The sequence below is a fragment of the Octopus sinensis genome, linkage group LG19, assembly GCF_006345805.1.
Source record: "Octopus sinensis linkage group LG19, ASM634580v1, whole genome shotgun sequence".
Taxonomy (NCBI): Eukaryota; Metazoa; Mollusca; class Cephalopoda; order Octopoda; family Octopodidae; genus Octopus; species Octopus sinensis.
The window spans coordinates 11,808,718-11,814,592 of NC_043015.1; positions in this window are offsets into that span (position 1 = coordinate 11,808,718).

Below are 5,875 nucleotides of genomic sequence, written 5' to 3' on the forward strand. Positions count from 1 at the left end.
TTATGGTATCAGGAGATGTCTGTGTACAATTTATGTTGCGAGATTCACTGTTGGTAAATTGAAAATGTATTTCATTAAAATGTATACAATGTCCATTATACCTGTTCGCTGGGAGTGTGTACAAAGTTTTCAAACCTGGCATAGATTTCAATCATGTTCGTTTTCTTTATCATATTCATTTCACCATGTTTACTAGTTATATTTCCACTTTAAAATAACACAGCTTACTTCTCCCTGTTTTGTGACCGGTATACAGTAGAAAGCTTTTTGATTCATGTGCTACGCTGGCCTCAAACATGTCGAGATACCTTACAAATTACATAATCGTTTTTTCCTTTCCCAGTTGGTATCTAGACGTAGGTTCAGTTTAAATTTTCTTATATAGACAGAATGTCTCACCTATACTATATCACTGTTACATTGTGAGTTTGATAACTACTTATAGGATTCAAATTCAATTTCCTTGGCGAGGTTGAAACCCTTTGGAATATTACTTGGCTACTGAGTTTGGAATTTGATTTTAAAATCTCTTTTTGACTTGTAAAATCGATTTCCATTTCACTCTGGTATGTTCGTTATTTTTCCTCGTTATGGATAAAATTTGTTCATAATTCGGGGATTTTGGTCATTACATCCACGATTTTATTTTGCAAAAGTGATGTTGTTTTCCAGTCGAGCTCTTATAATTTGTGATAATATGAACCTTAATCATTTGTGTTTTGTTGTCACAAGACGAATTGTTTTCAAAGTCATTTGTAACCAAAATGGGTTTTTTTTCTATCTTTGGTAAGCTATTCTTGTGTTATTCAATGGAATATTTGCGTTGCACTATCAGTGGTTTGCAGAAAAATTTTGGAGATACATTTCTGGATTCTATACAGTTGTTCATGTTCTATAGTATTTGGAACATTGCTTCAGTTAATTCTTCCCAGGTGTGCACTGCGTTTATCTGATGCTGTGAACATTCTCACACCTTGGTGATCCGTCAGCCGTCCATGTTCTTCGTGTCTACATCTTCTAGTCCGAAATATACTTCACTAATAATGCCGGTTTAACTGCCTATCTAACTATCTCCGTCTCCTCATATATATATACTTGGAAATGGATGAGTGGCGTTCAATTAAATAATAATAATAATACATAATATATATGTATATATGTATGTATGTAAATATGTATATATGTATGTATGTATGTATGTATCTATGTATGTATGTATGTATGTATGTATGTATGTATCTATGTATGTATGTATGTATGTATGTATGTATGTATATGCATATATATGTACAGGACGTCACCACTTGTGTAAACAACATGAAATACGTAGACAAACGGGTTAAATACATAACCAGCGAGAGAAAACAATGGAAAACAGGACGAATAAACACAGAGAGAGACGACCCTTCATCAGTTGTTAGCTGTCTATTTACTCCTCATTTCGAGCATTCAATGACAGTATGAGTCTTCAAAGACAGTTGCTCCCATACACTCTAAAATAAAATTTAGCATTTATGGAGGGTGAAAGTTGTGAACAAAGTCAGGACAGAGGAGACATACAAGGAAACCGAACGAAAACAAATCTGAAGGGTCGTTAGACCAAAACTAGAGGGAAATAATGAATGCTGGGTGAAATATTCTCTTTGAAAAGAGAAAAAATGGAAGAGAGAGTAAAATATATCCAGTCGTTTCAACGTCCGTGCAGGATAAGAAAGATGGTCACCTGAGGAAAGGTAAGATGGACGATGGTCACGTGCGAGCAAGAAGAGAGAGAAATAGAGAAACAGGGGGAAAGTGAGAGACACATATAAAAAACGGTAAAAGAGGGAAGGGGAGAGAAAGGGAATTAGAGAAGGGTGGAGGAGGAAAACAGTATAGGGTTGCATGCAAAAGGTAAAGATAAACACACTTGGAAACGGATGCGTGGCGCTCATAAAAATAATAATAAATAATATTATATATGTATACATATCTTTCTCTAATTCCATGGGAGAGGGGACTGAGGACACGACCCTCCGAGGAATAGTGAGCAGGGAAGATCCATCGATACATGTGCATGTGTGGATGTATATATACATGTGTATGATATATATATATATATATATATATATTGATATATATATATAGTATATATATGTATATATATATAATATATATATATATATTGTATATATATATATATATTATATATATATATTAATATATATATATATATATATATGTGGTGTGTGTGTGTGTGTTTTTATTCTTAAACTAGATACTTTCGACTGTGATTTGGAGTTACGGTCAGTTAAGCCTTCACGGATGATGGTTTAACTGGCCGTAATTTCAAAAACATTGTCCACTATATTCTTGTTTAAGTATAAAGTTGTATTCTACAAGAGTATCGAGTCACATTGTGAAAATATTTTTATTACAACTAAGCATAACAACAAATATATATATTACATATATATATATATATATATATATATATATAAAGAGAGAGAGAGAGAGAGAGAGAGAGAGATACACACATACATACAGACAGACAGACAACCAGACAGACAGACAGACATCTCTGTCTTATGATACTGTAAATAACTTCTTTTGAGGCAAGCATCATAACAAATTCTGGCTTCATTCATTAAACTGACCCATAAATATAACACTTCGGTCAGAACAAATTTCATGAATGCACTGGTGTCAACACTCACCTTGGTATTTCAAACTATGGTTTATAAAATCAACAGTTCTTCTAGAAACTGCGCACGTTTCAATAGACGGGATTGCAATGCGAATGTTGTCAGATAGTAAAATAGACATCAATCCGAAGTGAAGTGCAAAGGCAACACTTTCAAAATCAGATGTGACAGCGATCCTACACTTTGTAGCAATAAGCTCTTTGATGACGGTAGTAAAGAAGGATATTGCGGAATAAAGGCGGCGAGCTGGCAGAAACGTTAGCACGCCGGGCGAAATGCTTAGCGGTATTTCGTCTGCCGTTACGTTCTGAGTTCAAATTCCGCCGAGGTCGACTTGGCTTTTCATCCTTTCGGGGTCGATAAATTAAGTACCAGTTACGCACTGGGGTCGATGTAATCGATTTAATACCTATGTCTGTCCTTGTTTGTCCCCTTTGTATTTAGCCCCTTGTCGGTAATAAAGAAATAGATATTTTTTCAGACGTTACGTTCCGTGTTTGGATGCCGATGAGATTGACTTTGCCTTTCATCCGTGCGGGGTCGATAAGATAAGTTCCATTTAAACACTGAGGTCGATTTAATCGGTTTACCATCTTCCCCGAATTTCCTAACCTAGTGCCAAAATTTGAAACCCATATTACGATTGGAATCATATTTTTCAAAGTCTGACTCAGGCATATAACTTCTAAGTTTTTCGTTTCGTGATTCGAAACAGTTCAATCGCTCATCTATATCGAAATCAAACACGTTGTCTTCACAGTAAATCCTGTTTACTAAAATGCAAGCTGGGAGATTGTTCTGAATTTTAATTCACAAAAATAGGTAAGAGCTGACATTTATAAGCATTTATATGATGTAATCAATAACCATGTAACTAGAAGAGAAGTTTGATCATTTTTGCATTCCTCCTTCCAAGGTTAACGTTCGCCCTCGATTCATACATGATGAAAGGAAGAGTTATACTAAGAGCTCAAATACTGCAATTTTTGCTCTGACGCAGTAAAACGGCTGTCATGAAATGTTATGGGAGAATCCTGAGTACCCCACGTGATTAAATCTGGAGTAGTTACAATAAATAAGAAGTAAGTGAACTGTCAGCAGGGGCAGTTAACGGTGCTAGTTTCGACCGTGTTGGTTGACCGTGTTAGTCCGACACGTGTTGGTTTAATAGTCGGTAGTTAAACAGTGAATACTGAGTAACGAACCCACGTTCGCGTGTGTTCTGTGTTAACATATATTTCTGCGACAGGTTATTTTAGATAACCACAACCATTTATTTGTAGAATATCATTTAACAGCAGGCGCGTATACCCCCGTCATAGCATGAAATTACCCAATTCCAACAAGTACAAAGCATGAACAGCATGAGATTTGTTATTCTTGTTTTCATGGCGCTTTTTCATCTTCTCCATTCGTTAATATACCACTACACTTATCGCCTGCTCGCTCATTTGGAAAATGACCAACGTGTTTACTTCACTTAAGAAATTTCTGTACAGAAGCACAAAAATCCTAAGGACACAAAGCTTACGGCCTTTTTTGAAGTTGTGCCAATATGATGATTTTCCATATACATTACTGCATTATCACGTGTTGCTTAGCTTGCTGGTTACATTTTAAGCGCAGGCGTGGCTGTGTAGTAAGAAGCTTGCTTCCCAACCACAGAGCTCCGGGTTCAGCCCCACAGCGTGGCAGGCTGGGCGAATGTTTTCTACTATAGCTTCGGGTGACTAAAGCAGTGGGAGTAGATTTGATTGATGGGAGGTGAAGCCTGTTTTATACATACATATATATATATATATATTATATATATATATTGTTATATTTCGGAATGGTCATATTGCCAGTTTATCCAAATATTTAAACGTATATATATATAGATATATATATATATATATATATTGTTATATTTCGGATGGTCATATTGCCAGTTTATCCAAATATTTACGTATATATATATATATATAATTATATATATATATTATATATATAAACAGGTCGTCATCGATTTATGACATATCCGTACTAACTATCGACTTTTGGGTGATTGGTAGCTGGCAGCAATAATAAATAGTCCAGTTAAGATCTGATGGGCTTAATTTCTTAGAGATTAACCCGTCTACGGATGATTTCGGCTAAAAAACGCTTCCCCTAGGTTTGGTCGTCGATCACCACAGTGTTGGATTACTATCCTGTCGCGCAGACATCCAGACAGCCTCGTATTTGTTTATATAAGAGGAGTGCTTCAGATTCCGAAATTTTCGACTAACGCCAATATATGGTGAAGCACTCCGTCGGTTACGACGACGAAGGTTCTGGTTGATCCGATCAACGGAACAGCCTGCTCATAAAATTAACGTGTAAGTGGCTGAGCACTCTACAGACACGTGTACCCTTAACGTAGTTCTCAGGGATATTCAGCGTGACACAGAGATTGACAAGGCCGCCCCTTTGAAATACAGGTACAACAGAAACAGGAAGTAAGAGTGAGAGAAAGTTGTGGTGAAAGAGTACAGCAGGGATCATCACCATCCCTGCCGGAGCCTCGTGGAGCTTTAGGTGTTTTCGCTCAATAAACATCATCATCATCATCATTGTTCGACCGTGGTCGAGACAATGGAATTTACTATGTTACGCCAGACTTCACGGTCCATCATAGCATTACGGAGGTCCTGTTGCTGGATGCCTGTATCCCTGGAGATTACATCAGGGTAGGAGAGTGTGCGCCCTCTGGTATTGCGAGTAGATGGCTTCCAGAGGAGAAGAGTAGAAATTACTTCTTTTTCAGCTCTACAACAATGTCCAGCAAACTGGACTCTCCTACCTTTCACAAGAGATGACACAGGTGGTAATTTCCCATATATTTGCATTTTGGTTGGATGGCGCTTCCACGAGAGATTTTGAGCTCTCATAAGGAGGCGAGTGTAGGTTCCATCCAACCGCCTCTCAAGCTTCTTTGATAACGTCCAGGTTTCTGAGTCATATAGTAGAATTGGTTCGACTGTGGCTTTGAAGATTTCAAGTTTGAAGTCTCTACTTAGATTTGATGACCAGATCTTATGCATGTCATTACAGGCTGACCAGGCCATACCCTCTTTCTAGTTAGAAAGTTTTTTCCAGATGATGATATGTATAACCCAAGATATTTATAATCAGAAATTTAAGGCGCACTAAAGGCGAGTTTGAGAGTA